The sequence below is a fragment of the Equus quagga genome, chromosome 12 (assembly GCF_021613505.1).
Source record: "Equus quagga isolate Etosha38 chromosome 12, UCLA_HA_Equagga_1.0, whole genome shotgun sequence".
Lineage (NCBI taxonomy): Eukaryota > Metazoa > Chordata > Mammalia > Perissodactyla > Equidae > Equus > Equus quagga.
In genome coordinates, this window is record NC_060278.1 from 13504826 (window position 1) to 13525926 (window position 21101).

A 21101-nucleotide genomic window follows, 5' to 3' on the forward strand; every position below is an offset into this window, starting at 1 on the left:
TAAAAGAGACCCCAGAGAGCCCCCTCACCCCTTCTGCCATGTGAGGTTACAGTGAGGAGATGTCTGTCTATGAACCAGGAAGTGGGTTCTCACCAGACACCGGATCTACTAAAGCCTTGATCTTGGATTTCTCAGCCTCCGGAACTGTGAGAAATAAATATTTGTTGTTTAAGACACTTGGTCTATGGTATTTTTGTTATAGCAGCCTGAACAGACTTGGAGAGCCAAGAGCCTAGGCAGAATGCAAGGTTCTACCACTCCTGTCCCCCTCCCAATAAATCCCAAAGATATGGGAAAGGCCTCTGAGTTTTCCCTTGTTAGAGAAGGGGGTTTAAGTCAGTTTTCTCAAGATCTCAGAGAACAAGGGGAACCCGGCAGGCTGAAGGACTTGGGGACATCCAGGCAGCAGGCAGCTGGGTAACACAGGGAAGAAGCTGTTGTTCAGAGGAGGTCGGTGAGGGGTGTGACAATGGGGATGTCTCTCCAGTGAAACAAGGTTAGAACCCTTGTTCTCTAGTCTTACTCCGGCCGCTTCTCCATTTGAGTCGTTACACAAAAATATGGGTCAATATCGAATCGCGGCTTTCAAAACTTAGGAGTTAATTCATCTTTATACGCCATTCCCTAAGAAGAAAAGCTTTCAGACATACTGTAGAAGAGCAGTTCTTGCCGCTGGCTGCCCATCAAAGTTACCTGTGGAGCTTTTAAATATGCAAATGCTAGCTGCAGATTCAGAATTTCTGGCAGCAGGGCCTTGGGCATCTGTATGTATAAACAACCTCATAGGGATTCTGATGCACAGCCAGGGCTGGGCGCCATGGCTGTAGAAAACCATTTGATAAAATTCACCAGAAGAGAAATAACCATTTTTCACAAGTTGAAGATGGAAATTAAATATGTCATTATTTTTAAAGGAATCCATGCCAATGTATCTTCCTCGTGCTTTTAGTTCGTAAGTACGAGATGCATCATAACTGCTAACTGGAAATGTGAGAAAATGAAATAACATTGTAGAAAACTGCACTTCATGGAAAAGGCTGCTGTGCATTTCCTTAGCAGCAAAGCTTGGGCGTGTATTAACAAAAAGATAAGATTATAAAGAAAAAATTTAGAACACGATCCTGAGCTTTTTGTGCTCAATTATGTTACTCATAGAATGCTCAATTATGAGACTGGGTCAAAGTGACACCGATGAGTGGTTTAAAAAAGAATTCTTTTCAAATTAGTTCTTAGGAAGAGTCCTGGTATAGGACAGAAGCCAAACAGTGTCCTTGAAGACAATGGAGTAGATCGATCTGAAGCTAGCGAGCTGTCTCTAGCATCAATAGTGTCAAAATTATGTCAATGAAACAAACAAACAAACAAACAAACAACTCTTTGGAGGGTTTTGATTGGTATAACTTCAATTGATTGCTTTAATTTTGGCTGTGTATAGATGTAGGCCTTGTGAAATACATTTTTAAAAGATTTTCCAGAATCCTTGCAATTGATATCATATACCAATATTTTAATTTAATTATAGCATATTTTGGTAACGTTGATTTACTTGGAGCTAATAGAATAATAACACGTATATTTTAAGCTCTGGGGATAGTAAGAGGGAGGTATGTGGTTACATGATACAAAAACAGTGAAGATGAGTTTGTTTTTCAACTCTTGGAATTATAGTTATGCAATTCGATGGCTGACATCCAGTATTTAGCCCGTCATCGAAAGCACCTGTCTCGTATTTGAGGTGGCCTGGCAGGTTCATGGATGGAATATATTCAGAGGGAATAAAAGTCCTTTCTGGTGACAGATAGTCGATTTAATTACTAGAATATGTTGTATATTTGGATATGTTGTGATTCTTATGCTGACATCACCCTGACAAACTTGGAGATTTATGTTTCTAGAAAACCTCCTAAGTAGGGTTAATTTTATGACTGTCACTCAAGTTGAGCCAGGTATATTTCCTCGTTTATTATCATCTGCTTTTCTTCCTTGGGGTTTAATCTTGCTGAGTAATGTCTCTCCAAAAATTTGAAGATCTTCATTTCATAAGGATGGCTGTATCTACCCAACACCGTTTGGGTGACCGTTTGGAGTGATTTGACAATAATCCTCATAGGAGAAAAGAGAGTGAGCCAGGTGCAGGAAATTTCTAATTTTATCTGTTAATGATTTATAAAATTCTCAGAGGTGCTTAGAAATGGGTTTAGATTTCTTTGTTTCCCTCCTCACTTACGTCCCGTTTATCTATCCAGGGCTCATCTATCCAGTCTGGCTGTTGACCACCTGTTGAGTCCAGCCCTACTATGGTGCCTTATGTAGACTGATCTCATTCTTTCCTCGGACTATGTCATTAGCTTCCTAGCTGACTTCCCTGAAGTGAATCTGGCAGATCTGACCATGTTGCTCAGTAACAATTAGGATCCTTTTGATAGCCAATGAACGAAAACTCAAACCAAAGTAGCTAATGCCAAAGAAGGAATTTATTGGCTCATGTACCTGAATTGTGCAGGGGTGGATTTCAGGAGGGGCTTGATGTGGCCTCAAAGGCTGGGCACAGGACTTGCTTGTGAGAGTCTCTCAGGGTCGCTGCTGGCCCATAGAATGGCTTTGTGAGACTTAGAAAAAGGTGTCCTTCCCTAAGTAAACATGTTAGTATACTTTATTTCTCTAATAAGAACAATGATTACAAAATCATTCTGTAAAATTATACAAATCAAATTATTGACCATGAGACAATAAAAATTAGCAATTAGTTCCAAATTAGTAATTAGAAAATTGAAGTCTGTACAATTTGATAATTTGTAAAATAGTTACGTGTCTTGCTTTTGGTATCAGCGCTGACTTGCTTCAATAACTTGTTTTCTGTTTTAAAAAAGGTGGCTAGATTTGACAGGATTTCTTGTAACTTTGTAGCATTTAAATATTTAAACACAGTTTTGAGAAGCTACATTCTTCAATGAGGAGAAATACAGGAGCTCGGTATTTCATCTTTGAATCTAGAACATTTAAAAGTAATATGCAGGTAAAAAGCTAATAAATTTTAACAGCAGTTGATTTTCGTATGGAAGAAATGTCTGTAGCAACAAATAAACAATGCTACAGTGTAAGCAACAGCCCACGCGGTGTTCCTTCCAGGATCATATAAAGATTTAAAGACATGATGCAGCGAAAACGTATGATATGTGCCTGAGTAGGCCCTCAATCAATATTGGTTATAATTATCATCAATTAATACTCAGACTTAGGTTGTGAAATCTACATCTGTTTTTCTTTTTGTCCTTCTGGTTCTCAGCGGTTGCTGTAGAATTTCTATAGAGAAGGGCTTTGGGCAATTGATCTGGTTGGAAAGAGCTCTGTAGATCTTGGCTTGAAACAGTATTTGCACAGCAAGCTCATCCCTTCTTCAAACTTAGAGTGCGTGTTTGGGTGACGAGGGGAGGGCTAAGGGGGAGGACGTGGAGACAGGCACTGAAGCTTGCCCAGAGCATTACTAGCTGAGCCTCTGCTGGTCTATGGCCATCTCAGGCTTTTGGCTCTGGCTTTGCAAATTCTTTGTAGTCATCAACAATCAGCCTTCTGTCCACTTCCGGCTACTGGCTATGTTTGCTCAGATCTCTGACCTCTTGAAGCCCTAGGCTGCTGCAGCGTCCAGGTCTCCAGGTGCTGACCCACCACATCCCCCCGTATGTCCGGCCTGGCTCTTCCTTCCCAGTTCACCCTTCCCTCCATGGGGTGACAGACTTGCTGCCTTCCGAGAGCATGGGCGCCTCCTCAGTGCATTTGGATATGCTCTTCCCTCTGTCTGGAATGCCCTGTCCCCTCTTGACGGCCTAGCAAACATCTCATCCTTGAACACTCAACTCGGAGTCAGTCATGGAGACTCTCCACCTCCGGAGTAGGGTGCGCCTTCAAAGGCAGTCCCTCCAGGAGCCTCTCTTCACATGTCATTGTTATGGAGGATGTCTGTATATTTTATCTATCTCGTTGTTTTTAGACTGTGAGCACCTCGAGGTCAGGAATTTTGTCCTGTAACTTTTTATTCCTGGTGCTTATTCCAATGACTGGCGTTTAGAAAAACTGCACCTTTACTGAATTGGAGGAACGAGTGAATGAAGTACCTAGAAACTGCATTGCCTAGAAGAATCCACCTATTTAGAAGTAGATTTCTTAGAACATGGGAATGAAGGGTTACCTATAAGATACCCTCTACTGCATAAGTCATTAAAGAAACAATACCCTTGGGGCCCCTTTGAGAAGAGCAATCAATAACCCTCTTCCCCATGATGCTCCTGCAAAACCTATAAAAGAGAAATTGTAAAGATGTAGCTTTACAGACCTCTGACTGTCATTCTTCCAGTACCTCCCACAGCCCCCAGATCTCCTGCGCAATTTCCAGTTTTACGAGGTGGGGACGCTTCAATGCTTTGTGGGAAAGCATGTCATGCCAACAAAGGGAGGGGCTGGGAAAACGATCTTGAGGTTGATGGGATTTTTTTTTTAAGAATGACTCATTGTATAGAATGCCTTCAACTAAAAACAATAATATTTTAAAAATGTACCTATTGTCAAAGGCTTTGGGCATACGGTCAAATAATTACATAATGGGATTACGGAAGCCAGGAGCAGGCTCTGGGTTTACACTTTTCTTGCTGAACAGGCCTCTCTGACATATGCCAAAATAGCAATCACGAAAGTTCCGATCAGTAAACTCAAGTGTTGTGCTGGCAATAGGATAGGATATTCCACCGACAAGAGCTCTCATTGATGGGAGAAATCTTGGGTCTGACTTCCTAAACTGATATCCAGTTACTATAAAGAGGTTTCGGCTCATTCCAATATTGAACAGTGGGTAAGAATTCAAACTCCAAAGTCGGATGGCCCGGGTTTCAGTCCAGGTTCTTGCGCTTATTAGTTGGGTGGTTTGGGGCAAGTTACTTATGGTCCACATGCCTCATTTTCCTCCTCTGTAAAATGGGTGCAATCATAATGCTACTAGTGTTCTTGTGAGGAGTAAATTAGCCAATATGAGTGCCTGGCACGTCATAAGCACTCTAGAAGCGTTAACTAAGGCTGTGACAGATTTACGAGTGCTTGGGGTTGGGGTCCCAGGTGGGAAACTGGCAACTTGTGGAAGAACGCGTGTGGATGCTCCTGAACCAAACCCTGAACATCTTTAAAACTCTATCCCTCTATTCTAACCAGTTTTTAAGGTTTCTCCATCAAAAGAAAATACTTAAAGACATTATCAATTATAAAGGAGGGAACAATTACAAAGGAAAAAGGTTATCAGAGAGCAGTGCCCAGTTCCTTTCTGGAAACCTACCTATTCTCAGTCCTCTGAGAGAGGGGAATGTTGGATTCTGGGGAGGTAATTTGGAAGCGTTCAGCTATCACTTCCCTCAATCACTAAAATATAGCTGGAAAGGACACATCTATTCGAAAGCTTTATTTACTCATGATTAAACTAGCATCTTATTTTATTCTAGAAGCATCATAATAGTTATTCTGTGTTCTGTGAGTGTGTTTCAACATCAGTAACAGTCTGGACTCCAGATCTTTTGTTCTTAGTGAGCCCTTGCATGTTTGGTATAAGCAGATTATGGCACTCAAATTGAATTAAGAGATTAACATTGTACAATCCACTCCTAATAATCAACAAATGGATCATCCACACTTCAAAGTAGCCTTGGAGATCCTGCTTTCTAGATTCTTATTAACTAATCAGCGAGCTTACCAGACCCAGGATCTCTCGTTGTCTTTTCAGTCAATTAATAATCAAATACTGAGTGCCCATAATGGGCAAGCTTTGTGCTGGGGTAGCAAGATGAATTATCCATACTACCCCATCACTCAAAGAGTTTGCAATTTATGAGGGGACATTGCTTCCTTTTTGCCCTGAAGCCAAAAGGCCCTTTTATCCAGAACACCTCATTTCTAGAATGATGCCTGGAATTTTGAAAAATTTCAAAAGGGTAGCTTGATTTAGCTGTTATTTTGCATCAGCCGTAGATAAGAAGCTATGACGTAGGGATGTGTTCTGAGCAGAATGTGAAGAGACGGACAATTTAGAAAATCATTCTAAACTGTTGGATTAGTTTCCCAGGGCTGTCTTAACAAATTACTGCAAATATAGCGGCTTAAAGTAACAGAAATTGGTTCTGTCACAGTTGTGGAGGGCAGGAAGCTGACATCAAGGTGTCAGGAGAGCTGAACTCCCACTGGAGGCTCCAGGGGAGAATCCATTCTTTGCCCTTCCAGCTTCTGGTGGCCATCCGAATTCCTTGGCTTGTGGCTACATCACTCTAGGCTCTGCCTCCCTGTTCACGTTGCGTCTTCATCTTCTCTGTGTTTTCTCCTTTTCCACCTCAACTCTCCTTCTGTCTTTCTCTTATTAGGGCACTTGTCACTTGATTTAGGGCCCATCCAGATAATCCAGGATGATCTCCTCATCTCATGACCCTCAATTTCACTTGCAAAGGCCCTTTCTCCAAAGAAGGCAATATCCATAGGTGTTGGGGATTAGCACATGGACGTATCTTCTTTGGGGCCATCATTCAACCCATTATAGTTTTCTTTACAGTATATTTTTAACATTTTTATGAAATGTTCTAAGTCTTCAGAAAAATCTTATATACCCTATTAAAATATAGGTGCAAAATATCTCTTCTAAAATAGTAATTTTGAGCTTCTCTGTTATTGCTCCACTCCATTTGTATGAATAATCAAACCTGCATTATATATCCACCAATCACGTTTTAATTTCATAAACATTTTGCAACTGTTACATTTTACATATATTGCTATTTAACATAAGTTAACCTTTGATAAGAAATAGATCAGATTTATAAGTTGTATAAGGAATACAAATTCCTAAACTGTGACAAGTGTTAGCTAGAAATGACAATTGTTTTTATATCAGGCATGTGACAATGATGCTGAGGCACTGGGATTTTCTCCGAGCTCCAGCTCACGTATGTGCTACCTGGTGATGGAGAAAGAGAAGAGAAGCCATAGAAAGTCTTACACAACAATTTCCAGTTTCCAGTTGGGCACGTAAGGAGCTTGAAAGTTGCCATTCCTGTCCACACAAGATGAAAAAATCTGAACAAACTAAGATCGACAGCTCTTCTTCGATCCATCAGAGAATTGAAGTCATAGGGAAAACCACTGCTGCTAAAATTGGAGAGACAGACAGGTGGATACAGGGAATTACAAGTTACCAGAGCAGAAGCCCATGAACAGAAACCTCTGTGGGAACCAGTGCTGGTGTAGGAAAATCGAAATTTTAATTGATGAATTCCTGGAGGCTCAATGCGGACAAGGCTTCGAGTTAAAAACTCCCTGGGGACCTGGTCTTAGGGGGCCCCACACATTTGTGAGTTTTACCTCCAGGAGCCCTATCAGGTTCTCACAGTGAAGAATAGAGAAAAGTCCCCTCCTCCTACCAGAAGAAGGAAGGTATTAGGAGTTGTTTTGAAATAAGCTCAGGGCAGTCTGTTCTTCTTGCTAAGGCCTGACCTCAAGAGAAGCTATTTCACCAGAGCCTAGCCTGTTGGGGGTTTTACCAGAGCCCAGTTACCCTGGGGGAAGGGAAATACTCAACTCCAGCTTACTCTAGCCTTCCTGTCTCACCTAAGGGAAGGAGAGAGGATACGAGAAGGACCTGTGAAGGTCACAGCCAAGGAGCGTGGACTCCCTAAAGGCCAAGACTTAATCATAGGACCGTAGACTGCTTCCCCTCCCCCATCCCTTCCCACCACGTCAATAGGACTTCTGTATAATAACAGGGAAATACTACTGAAAAAGCTGTGCTTCTCAGACCTTATTTAAGAAGAAGTCTCTAGGGAAACCCAAAGACAATAGGGGAGACAAAAATAAGGACATCAGGGACAGTTTTAGCCTCTGACACCTACAGCTACAGCAAACAGTAAACACAACCTAACTCCCAGCCATGTGAACAGAAAATCCTCAGGCTAAAGGCCTCTTTGCCTCAGGCTCTTTTGCCCAGTATGTCATGCCCAGCTTCTGACAAAAATTAGGAGGCATGCTAAAAAACAAAAAGCATAGTTTGAAGAGGGGGAGCAAGCTTCAGAACCAGACTCAGATACGGCAGAGATGTTGGAATTACCAGACTGGGAATTTAAAACAACTATGGTTAATATGCTAAGGGCTCTAAGGGAAAAAGCGGACACCATGAAGAACAGATGAGCAATGTAAGCAGAGAGATGGAAACTCTGAGACTGAATCAGTAGGTGGGGCTGGAAATCAAGAACACCGTAACAGATGAGGAGAATGCCTTTGACGGGGGTGTAATTGATATGCTAAGAGAAGAAAAAGATGGAATCATAAAATGCTCAAAAGAGAAGGCAAGAAAAGAGAGCGGAAGACAAAAAAAGGAAGTAAGAATAAAGGCAATGACTAGGAAACAGTTACAAGTGTGGTAGATATCAATCCAACCACATCGAAGGTTTTACTTGATTTTATAACCCAAACCACAGCCTGGTGGGATGATTAAGAACAAGGACTGCAGCCAGACTGCCTGCTGTTCTGGGACTTTCTCCTGTTTCTTAAACTCCCTTTGTGTCCATCTCCTCATCCTTTACAAGGAGAAAGATAATAGTACCAACCTCATAATGTTGTTGTAGGGTTTAAATGAGATAATATATACAAAACTTTTAGTATAGCACCTGGCACGTAATAAACAGTCAATAAATGCTACCTATGATTATTTTCTGACAGAATAGAAGAAAAATGTGCATTAAGTCCCTACCATGAATTAGGCATAGATGATGTGCTGATACAATTTGAATTGTGTTTATTTTATTAAATAAAAATCCTACACAACATGTGCATATAGAAAAATTAGAAAACATATCAAGGATCTGTGTGTGTGAGAGAGAGAATGAGAGAAGGAAAAAGTCCCAGCATTCAGCAACAACCATTATCAACACATTGATAAACACCCTTTCTGACAGACCTTGTAAAGCATTTATAGATATAAACAATTTTTAAGAAGGGGATCATTATGCATGTTCTGTTTTATCTGCTTCTACACTTTTACATTCAATATATCTCTAACGTTTTTCTCTGCATAAAGATACAGTTTTAAGTTTTAAAAGCATGCATTAATTTACCTGAGGTTTTAACATTTAAAAGTCACCATTTGCACCGCTGTTTTCTTAAACGATGGGAACAGCGGTGCAAATGGGAATGAGCAAAACAACCATCCTCTCGCCAGAAGGTGAAGCCACTGTAGACCAGATGTCTGATGCCTTTAGTGAGCTTCCCTGGGAATTCAAGCAGCGGCAGGAATATAGTTGAATTTTCCATTTTCAGCTAAAATGTTGAAAAGTAAAAGAAAGACGAAATGGAAGGTCTACAAAGGTCGGACACGACAGTTTTCCAAATAGCAGAATCTATTGCATATACTGCTGGAATTGGATTAAGGCCATGTGCATGACGTAGGGTCCGAGGAAGATGGAGCAGAAAGAGAAGTTGAAATTCCATGTGCTTAGCTTGGTGGGGAACTCTGAGGAGCCTCCTCCCTTCCCTGACCACCAGGAGCCCAGGAGAGGGTGGCACCTGTACTCCTGTCCCGTCAGCTTCTGCCCAGCAGGTCTCAGCCATCTCTGGGAACGGTGACCTCTTCGTGCCCTCCAGCTCTTGTTAGCAGCTGGGACAAGGGCTGTGGGGTGGAAAGCTTGCGTGTCACTAGGTACATTCTTTATAATGTGAACGAAACAAAACAAAAGCCCACACCCTAAAATCTGTCCTGAAATTTGGTCATGACTTCCTCTTGGTTCCACCTTTCTCTCTAATGGAGCACATGAGGGACCATTTGAGTGACAAGTAGAACTGCCACTTTTAGTGGCTGTTGTTGAATCAGACGGAGCCCGGGTAGGGCGGAGAAGGTGGAGCCCGGACAATATTAGACCGCAACCTCAAAACCAAAGCACCCTTAGGCTTTACAGAAGAGTTTTCTTGTTAAAATAATATTTATTGTAGAAAATTTGTACAAAATTTGGAAAATACAGATAGAAAGGAAAATATAAACCCAATGTAATCCCACCTCTGTTGACATTTCGGTGTACCCCAGTCCAATGTTTTTTGTGCACACTTACTTATATAAAATTAACAAAAAATGAGGTCATGGGGAACTATGTTTTTATAACCCGCTTTTTTCACTTAACAAAATATCAGAAACATCTTTTCGTGTCATTAAGGGCTCTTTAACATAATGTCTTACTTTTCCAGTTTAATTTTTAAGAGGTACTCCGTTCCAACATCACATTTCTGTTTTGCATTATTTGAGTTTTAATACCTATTTTTATTGGATGAAGCTGCTGTAGCAGCAGCAGGGGCTCAGATTTCTTTTTTATATAATGAAGGCTCTTGTCTCCATCCGTCTGCATGTAGTCAGCTCCATTCATTTCATGTAATTTATATTACTCATGCCGAAGAACACTTACTTTCTCTGGTATCCACTACTAATGGGCACGATTTGTACCCGGCATGTTTGTCAAATGCTGAAGAGCAGGCGCCACACTTCCTGGTTCGATGAGTCATTGTAAACGGAGGGAAAACCACCTTCCTGATCTTTCGGTGAGATCTCAGCCCCTTTGCTGAGCAACGAGCCACTGCATTAGTCTGGGCCGCCTCCAATGTAGTTCTGCCACGACATATTTTTTTTTGCTGCAGTATTTGAAATAGGAAAACATCTTCTGAGGAGCTTGAACCCAGAGTCCACTGAAAAATAATAATTATGGAAAGGGAAAATGAAAAAAAAAAACAAAAAACGCTGGTCACTTGAACGAGGAGCTTGGTTTTCATTTGGGCAGGTCTTTTCTTCACCCATGAAAAACCAGCCCAGCAATTATTTTCTCCGTATGTGAGGTCTTCACATGGAGCTCATTACCAGCAGCTCAAGTAGATGAATCACCTAAGTTAATTTGTTGGTATAAAGCAAAATGTAGTCTACTTTTGTCAACTTCATAAATGGCATTTGTTCTTGATGCTGCTCTGTTGATTTTTCCAGGCACTTGATTTTTACGAACTGCATTTCTAGGCCTGGCTGACTTCGTTGCCCGCAGAAGCCTCCCTGAGTGTAGGGGGCCCTTTCTCTTTTTTCTCCTCGTATGCCTTATTGAGTGTGCTCTGGTTCCTGCTCACCAGCTCCTTCCACTCCTCATGTGCTCAGACTTCCTGCTCACCAGCTCCTTCCACTCCTCATGTGCTCAGAGTTCCTGCTCACCAGCTCCTTCCACTCCTCATGTGCTCAGAGTTCCTGCTCACCAGCTCCTTCCACTCCTCACGGGCTCTGGCTCCTGCTCACCAACTCCTTCCACTCCTCATGTGCTCAGAGTTCCTGCTCACCAGCTCCTTCCACTCCTCACAGGCTCTGGCTCCTGCTCACCAGCTCCTTCCACTCCTCATGTGCTCAGAGTTCCTGCTCACCAGCTCCTTCCACTCCTCATGTGCTCAGAGTTCCTGCTCACCAGCTCCTGCCACACCTCATGGTGCCTTTTCTGGTGCTGTTCAAACTTTCTCTTGCTCTGTTGTCTCTCCTCTCACCTCTTCCATCCCTCTCTCCTTTCACATCATTTTTTCCTTTCCTTCTTCACTTTATTTCTTCCTTCCACAGCTTCTGTCTTCTTTCTCCTTTCCTTTCATGGTGACTCATTCATCTGCCTCTGCCATTGCCTCCTCTTCCAGGCCCCCTGGCCCCAGGTTCTGACAGCCATACTGGAGGTGAGCATATCAGCAGTATTGACATCAGCTGAAGGTGGCGCTGTCCCTGGTGAGTGGCCCCAGTGTAATCACTCCTGCCTGGAGCCCTTCAGAGCAAGTAAAGAGTCCCCTGCCCAATTCTTTGACCCTGACCTGTACACACAACTAGCTTTCTGTCTTAGGGTGAATGAGTATTGTGTGTCCAAGCGGCCACCTGTGGCTATTAAGCACGTGAGCTGTGTGTCGTCTATCTTGGGAGGTGCTGTAAGTATGAAACACACACTGGATTTTGAGGTCTTAGTATGAAAAAAAAGAAAGTAAACTATCTCGTTAATTAAAAAATATTGATTACATGTTGAAATGATAATATTTTGGATAAATTAAGTTAAATAAAATATATTACTAAAATATCTTCCACTTGTTTCTCATTACTTTTTTAACAGTAGTTGCCAGAAAATTGGAAATTACACATGTGGCTCACATTTGTGGCTCTTGCGATATTTCTATGGGATAGCACATGTACGGATCTTCGAATGCTTGCTAGAACTTGCCATTTTCCAATTGCTAAGGGCTCAGAGCCTTCTTTTGAGGCCATTATGACTTCTTCATTCTTATTTACTTTTGTTTTTTAGAAATGGAATTAGTATGTCTTACAGACAAGAATATACATACTTCTGCCAATTTATTTTAATTTAAAAGGAAAAAACCAACAACCCTGCCACCACATCTTATCTGTGGTCAGATATTGGCCTATAATGATATCCAGATTTTAAAAATGAGCCTAGCCCTTCTCTCATTTTTGTCTTGAGCTTCCCTTTGTATTCTGGATGGGTGAGGCCATTCCATGCCTACCTGACCTCAGCCTCTGCTGAAGCGTGGGTCCCTGTGCTCCTGATCTTGTCTGGGCCCCTCCTCACTTCCTCCTGAGCTGCTTAGACCTGTCTCTGGGACAACCAAGAGGTGGACCAATGACCCAGAGAAGTGAAGAGATGAGCTGGGCTGATCAGCATGTTCTTCTGAACTGGAAATAGGAAAAAGAATAAGGCTGTTTGTTATTTCTGGGAGGTGAAGATGAAAAGATACCAGAAGATGCACTGGGGGCATGAGTGGTGATGGCCAGCCAAATCTATAAGAAAGACATCCTGAGAAAGCAGGACCTGTGGACAGGGAAAGCTACGTGTGGAGAAGCAGGTAAGACAGACAGATGAGGGTGAGAACAAGCAAGTTGGTAGTGACAGAGGGAAGCAGACATGTGGAAGTCAGCTGAATTATCTTAATGACAGGTATCTTAGTCCTCCTGGGCTGCTATAACAGAAACACCACAGACTGGGTGGCTTATAAACAACAGAAATTTATTTCTCACAGTTCTGAGGGCTGGGAAGTCTAAGATGAAGGCACTGGCAGATTCAATGGCTGGTGAGGGCCCTCCTTCCGGTTCATGGATGGCGCCTTCTTGCTGTGTTCTCACATGGTGGAAAGGATGTGATATCTCTTTGGGGTCTCTTTTACAAGGGCACAATTCCTATTCGCGAGGGCCCTACCCTCAAGACCTGATCACCTCCCAAAGGCTCCGCCTCCAAATGCCATCACGTGGGGGGTTAGGATTTCAACATAGGAATTTTGGGGAAACACAAACGTTCAGACCACTGCGACAGGTCACTAAAGTGAAGATCCTTGAATTGATTCTATTATAGATCCAATTTTTTTTCTTGAGGCTTTACAAAGTTTCCTTCTTTATTGAAGCTGGGTCGTTCATCTTCTCCTGGGTTCCTGCATATGGGGAACGTCTCTGTGAGTCTCCTTTCACTGAAAGCACTGGAGTGGCTCTCTGTCTCTTGCAACCAGAGTGTAAAGGAAACACTACCTTCATTTTGCATAATTTTTAGAGTTAATGTCTTTTTCTCCCTAAAATAGCTCTGAGCGTTAGGTCGACCTTCCCCTCCCACCTTTCTGTTAGGTTCACACAGAATTTTAACAAACCCATTCTAACCCTAGCTTTTTTTTTTTTAAATAATACCTAAAACAACCCCTCATTGCCTACTCCTAAACCATATAATTTGATATTACTCTTTAAAATGATTAATTTTTTTTCATTTTTGTGTATATTAAGAGGAGGATGAGCCCTTAATTTGTCACTGAACATAATTGCAATTCTTACCAAGCAGGTTAGAATTCCACTTTCCTTTGACGTTTAAAACGGTTGCTAATTAATGAGTCAGAGCTTTGGTGTAAAAAGCATGAGAACTTATGACAAGGAATTAAAAAAAACCATTTTTTTTCCTATCACTATTTTTATTGGGCAAGAAGAACATTTTCCTTTATCTAGTTCTTAATCTACTAATTAATCTTTTTTCAGGGGAGAAAACAACCTTTTAATTTTTTTATCGAGATGTAATTAGCATGTAACATTACATTAGTTTCAGGTGTACAGCATAATGATGATATTTGTATATATTGTGAAATGATCACCACAATAAGTCTGGTTAACATCCATCACCACACACAGTTACAAAATTTTTTTTCTTGTGATGAGAACTTTTAAGATTTACTCTTTTAGCAACTTCCAAATATGCAACACAGTATCATTACCAGTAGTCACCATGCTGTACATGACATCCTCATGACATTTGTTTTATAACTGGAAGTTTGTACCTTTTGACCACCTTCACCCATTTCACCCACCTGCTGAGAACGTGATCTAGTCCCTAATTGACTAGAAGCCATGTTGAGGTACTATATTAGTTAGCTCAGGCTGCCATAACAAAATACCATAGACTGGGTGGCTTAAACAATAGAAATGTATTTTATCACAGTTCTGGAGGCTGGAAGACTGAAATTGGCATGTTATCATGGTTGGGTTCTGGTGAGTACTGTCTTCCTGGCAGGTAGAAGGCTGCCTTCTTGCTGTGTCCTCATATGGCACAAAGAGAGAGAGAGAAAGAGAGAGCTCTCTGGTGTCTCTTCTTCTAAAGGCACTAATCCCATCATGAGGGCCCCACCCTCATGACCTCATCTAAACCTAATTATCTCCGAAAGACCCCATCTCCAAAAACCATCACCCTGAGAGTTAGGGCTTCAAAATATGAATTTTGGGGGGGACATAATTCAGTTCATAGCAGGTATTAGAGGCCAGGTATAATCCTAATAACATATGACTTTTTTCTCATGTGACTATATTAAGCAAAGTATTTTTTAATGCAGGTTTTATTTTTATAGCTTGATATTTATCAAGTTTGGCAGGTGACTCAGAAAGCAGTCTTGAAATACATGAAAAGGGTAATAACTATCATCATACTTGCCACCTCTCATCTGATTTGTATTAAAATGTATCGAGTTCAATTTTATTTAGTTTTTGCACTAGTCATTGAATGATCAAACAAATATTTACTAAGTTCCTACGGGATGCTAGGTGTTGTGTTTGGCGCTTTACGTGAATTAATTTTTTTTTTTAATCATGCAGTGTGGGGGTCGCAGGCCCAGAGAGAGAGATTTCCTGTCTACCACATCTCTAAGTCCTGTCTGGGAGAGTGAAGTCCTACCTCCCTCCACGTCTTGTATGATGACGAGATTTCTTAGAGGGTTGTTATGGAACAATCTGAGGAAGACATGATGAATCGCCAAGCCTAGGGCAGTGGCAGTGGGTATGGAGACAGATTCGTGAGCTCTTTTGGAGATAAAGTCAATGGGATTGGGTAACTGGACAAGGTTTGTTAGGGAGAGAGGAAGGAGTCTGGGTTGATTTTTAGGGTTCTGGCTGGGATGAGGGGTTTATTACTCATCGAGTTACTCTCAGAGGAGGAGAGGAAGGTTCAGAGAGAAATATGTTGACTTTGTGAACTACCTATAACATTTGTAGCTACATGTGAAAAGCTAAATGGAGCAGTGAGGCATTTATCCGAAGACCTCAAGTAAAATAATTCCTTTTATTAGGACTGGGGGAAAGAGGATGAAGGCATTTGGTGCTTTTCACCACTTTGCTTTAGGATCTTTCCTTGGAGACAACAATGATGAAGAATCATAGCCATCTTGACTTCCAACTGCTTCTTTTAGACGTCCTGGAACTCACTGTGGTCCTAAAGAGAACAGAATTCACCCATTGAAGGGGATTAGTTTCCTATTTCTGCTGTAACAACACACACTTCTTGGCTAAAAACGACACAAATTTATCACCTTACAGTTCAGAAGGTCAGAAGTCCTAAAATCAAGATATTGGCAGGGCTGTGTTCCTTCTGGAGGTTCTAGGAAAGAATCTTCTTCCTTGCCTTTTCCAGCTTCTCGAGGCTGCCTACATTCTTTGCCTTGTGGTCCCTTCCCCCATCTTCTAGGCCAGCAGTGTAGCATGTTCAAATCTCTGTCTGACCTCTGCTTCCGTGGTCACACCTTTTCTGATTCTGACCCTCCTGCCTCCCTCTTATAGGTTTTTGTGATTACGTTGGCCCACTGGGGTAATCTAGGATAATCTCTCCATCTTAAGAGCCTTATCTCAATCACATCTGCAAAATCCCTTTTGCCACGTAAGGTGATAGATTCACAGGTTCTGGGTTATTAGGATGTGGACATCATCTTTGGGGGGCCACTGTTCTGCCTACCACCGATGTTCTGTCTTGTCCTTCATCTTGGCGGGGGGTGGGTGGTGCTCAGTCCTGTAAGGACCAAAACAAGGTGCTGCTGCTCCTTCTGCCTTTCTTTTCCCTCTTTCCAAATCCTGAAAGGTTTTGGGTCAAATTTACAATTAGGAGTTGATATTTACAAATACATTTGGTGAATTGGAAATTTGCTGGGGTTTATTTTGGTGAGATGTGTCCTCTATAAAGAAATATTTCTGTCAAGAAATCATTTCACAATATATGTAAGTCAAGTCATTATGCTGTACACCTTACACTGATACAGTGCTGTATGTCAATTATATCTCAATAAAACTGGGAAAAAAAAGAAAAAAAATTCATCATTATTTGAAGTTTGTTGCTATGCTACGTTGGGAGGGAACATTCAAGTGATGTAAATAAATTTTCAGTATGTATGTATGAGCATAATAATCCCTAAACCAGGGAAAAATAGGGTAATCACCCTAAACTCCTCATTTTAGGGGGCCTTGTATTCCTGAGGGAGGGGCCCCAGCTAGTTCCTACTCCTGGTGAGAGGTGTAGCGACTGCTTCTTCAAAGTAGCCTTTTCTGACTTTCTAGCTGAATTAGAAGTTCTTCCTCTGTTCTTCCACAGTGTCCAGGGCAGAGCTTCATTTTAGAGCATTTACCACATTGTATTGTAATTTGTTGCTTACTTATCTGTCCCATTAGATTTTATCATAAGCAGAGATCATGCCTTATTTCCCATTGCATCCCCTTGTACCTACCATCTTGCCTACCAACAATTGTATATTGAAGGATGAATGAAAGTAATTGTCTCTATAACAGCTTCTGAATCTTGAACTTCCCTTAATGTTTTTATTTTACATTTCTCATTGACTTCTAGTGGTACTATAATGGTAAATGAGAATTCCTCTAAAGTGCATAAAATCTTTGGAGAAATGCTTCATTAGGCTAAGGTTCATATGCAGCTATCAAATGAAACTGTGAGTAAAATTACCATTATCTTTTGGTTTTCCCTCCAAAAGTTGTTGGCTGGGAAACTGGCCTTCATGGTGAATTTGAGCCAACTGGCAAAAATGTACACAATTTTACACACTGCCTGACAAATAGAAGGCACATGACAAAGCTTTGTAAAATGAAAGTATGGCTACTTAATTAATAATAAGAGTTACGCTTTTTTTGGCCGCTACACTTTTAATGTATGCCTTTAAGAAAAATAAAAGAAACCCCACATCCTGAATCTTGTATATAAATCTATTAGTTCCTTGTTGAAGTAGAAAGCCTTTCTTGTCAGTTTTCATCATTTGTGTATTAGTCAGCTTTTGCTGCTGTAACAAACAAACCCCCCATATTTCAGTGGCTTACAGCAATTATTTCTCACTCCCATTATGTGAAGGTTGTGGGCTGGCTGTGGCTCTGCTGGGTGTGGCAGGGCTTATTGAATTCAGTTGGCCTCTACTGGCTAGACAGGTCTTCTCGTTCTTGGACAAAAGTCAAAGCAGCAGCTACTCCCTGGGACACACTCTTCTCATGGCTGTGTGCCCGAGCTCAAGGGGGTGGGAGAACAGAAGCATACTATGCAAGTGCCTTAAAGCTTCTGCTCCCATATGACATATGCCATATCCACTGGCATTCCAATGGCCAAAGGAAGTCACACTATCATGCTGAGAGTCACTGCAGTGGGGAAATACACTGCCTAGAGGAAGTGTTGCCACGGTGGAAGAGAACAAAAAATCTTGAACTAATAACACAATCTACCACAATCTTCGTCCCATGTTTGGCCAAGCCACTATTTGGCCTTTTGCGATATTAATTGCTCTTGAGAGCACTTCATTTGGAGTTCAGTTTAGGTAGCTTAAATAATAAAAGTGATAAGGTCTTTAATAGATTCTATATAAAAAGGCTCCAGAGAAAAAAGTAAACAGATTTGAAAATTTTAGCTAAAGAAAAAATTTAATTTTATAAGTCTATAAATGTTTTCATGAGGGTCATGCTCAGGTTTTCCTTATATCTGTGGATGTCCAAGCCAGCAGAAAGGATTTAATTAAAGCAGAGACATTGGGGTGTAGTCACCATAAGGAGCAATTTCTTGACCAGTCAAGTGAAAAAGACATGAAAGGGGCAAAAGTTCTCCCTGGTGGATAATTAAATCATTCATCTGCCTGAAGGAGGAAGGCCGGAGCAGATGACGGGTTTCTGCCAATTCTCTGTTGATAGTACTTTGAATTTTGAAATAAAGAAGTCCTTTTAACACAGATGGTATTAAAATTCTTCTTATATCAGTAAAATGGCACTAAACAACTTAGAAACTGGCTTAATGCAGAAAATGAAAATAGTAAGAGAAACAGAGACGAGAGGAAAATATAACTCTGCCTGTTCCTTGCTGATTTTTGAGAGAATAAGACATCTTAGTTAATTCCAATTTTAATACATTCGTTTTATTCATCCTTTTTTTTCCCCAACAAACATCTAATTAATACCTACCACATGATTGGTGCTGGTTGACTAAGAAATCATACAATTCATAGTTCTGAGATCTGATAAATCAGCTATAAATGTCACATATCACCATCATTCTTCCTCAAAATTAAAAAAAGAGAAGAGGATTATTAAATATATTTTATGAACTACAGTTATGAAAATCCAAATACTAAAAGTTATCACCTTTCAGGTGATCATATAAATACTCTTTTCTCATTTTTAAAAAAAATAAATATCCAATGTAGGTCTCCCCCAACCCCCACCTTTCCTAAGGTCTAATTGACAAATAAAATTGTAAGATATTTAAAGTGTGCGCAACCTGATGGTTTGATACACATACAGATTGTGAAAGGATTTCACCCCCTCAGGTTAACGTCTCTCATATTTACCTTTTTTTTTTTTGGTGAGAACATTTAAGTTCTACTCTCTTAGCAAATTTCAATTATACAATACAGTGTTGTCAACTACGGTCACCATGTTATACATTACATCCTCAGAGCTTCTTTAATCTTATAGCTGAAAGTTTGTCCTGTTTTACCCACCTCTTCCCATTTCCCCCACCCCCAGCCCCCAGCAACCCCTTTTTACCTCTCTGTTTTCATAAGCTCAACTTTTTATTTTTTTTTTAAGATTCCACATATAAGTCATTCCATGCAGTATTTGTCTTCCTCTCTCCGGCTTATTTCACTTAGCAATAAATCCTCCAAATTCATCCACCGTTTCAGGCATTTCTAATCAGCTCTGGGGTGTTTTTAAATGACAACTGACTCTCTCTGACAGCAAATTACTGTTTTATTCACTTTTGAGGTGGACCTGTGAGCAGGGCAATGAGTGTTTCAAAACCTGTTGGGCTGGTGAATCCCTTTTAAGAAATCATCTCTTTTGAAAAGTCGAACAGCACAGCATCATTAGGAATGATATTTCATCAGAGTAGCTTGCCTAAGAGGCTCAGAAATCAACAGTTTTCTTTTTTCACGAAAGGCGGCAGCTATGATTTTTTTAAAAAGAAATATCTGTCATAGTAGTTGCTTTGTGGCATTACGGGGTCTGTATCTGTGTGTTAGCAACGGGATGTGTTTATTTGTTAGAACCAACGTATGGTAATCCTAGCTGACACTTAGGTAGGTAGGGCTCCCCGGAGCCAGGCAGACCTGCTGACTCACTTAACCCTCACACTAGGAGGGCAGGAGTGATTTGTAGTGCTGTGTTATCCCCATTTTGTAGACTACAAAATTGAGGCAGAGAGAAGCTAAGTAGTTGTACAAAGTCACATGACTAGCAAACGGCAGGGCTGAGCTTTGAACTCACGCAGCGTGGCTCCATTTTGCTGCCTTTTACAAAGCGAGTCCAGTAACCTGAGATCTTATTAAAACTAAAAACCGATCCCTATTCCGTTTGGTTCTATCCTACCGTCAGCCTTCAGCTTGATTTTCTGGCCTTTCTGGTTAGGACCATGACTTTTTAATTGCTTCCCTTAAGGCAGGTGAAGAACTTTTCGTAGATCTTGTGGCGTTTGCAAATGCCATATATTGCAGTGTACACACACAGCAAAATGAACCATGACCACTGATTAATCTACAAAGGCTTGATTGGGGCCTAAAATGACCAGTCGTTCTGCAGGAATAGATACAAAAAGTCTAGGGGTTGGGAGCCAGTGAGAACGAGTCTCTTCCGCACCCAGGGTCCAAGGACTTCACGCAGGCACGCGGGGGACGCTTTTTCCTAGAGGAGGCCCGTGGGAGTGGGCCCGGCGCCGCGGGGATGTGAGTCTCCGGGTGCCCCTCGGGTCTCCAGCTCCTGGACCCCAGCGCGTCATTGAGCGCGGCCGGGACAACCTCCGCCCCGGTACTGGGCTCTGCGTGGGGCGTGGATGCGCCGCTGCCCGCGGTCCTGGGCTGAAGGAGGAGGGCGTGCGCACCCCCGCCCCGCGCTCTCCGCACCCTTTGGGTACTGGGAGCATCAGCGGGGGCGGGGGCGGGGGGTGGTGCACCCGGCTGGAGCAGGAGAGGGAGGAGAAAGGGCAGGGAGTGCGCGGGTTTGAACCCTCCCCGTCCCCCCCTTCTCCGCCCCCCCATCAATTTCCTCCCCCTCCGCCGCCCACCTGGCCGCCCCCGGCTGCGGCTGCAGCACCAAGCTCGCTCCCGGGCCTGCCAGTCGCAGCCGGCGGCTGTCTGCGGAGCTTTCCGGGCCTCTGCCCTCCCCCTTCCCCCGCCTCGCCCTCCCTCCCCGGGTGCCCGACGTGCTCGTTCCCTGCCACTCTGGTCCGGGCGCGCCGGTGGGTTTGGCCTGCGCGGCGGCGGCGGCGGCGGCG

At 42.1% G+C, this 21101-nt stretch overlaps 1 long non-coding RNA gene across 1 annotated transcript; it reads right to left on the minus strand.

The window, feature by feature from the left end:
- Positions 1–15672: 15672 nt before the first annotated feature.
- LOC124249076 (uncharacterized) lies at positions 15673–21094 on the minus strand. The gene is made up of 3 exons (XR_006891239.1): positions 20892–21094; positions 18794–18885; positions 15673–15794 (listed from the first exon to the last, which is right to left on the minus strand). It is a non-coding gene; the product is annotated as an uncharacterized LOC124249076 (long non-coding RNA).
- Positions 21095–21101: the final 7 nt, after the last annotated feature.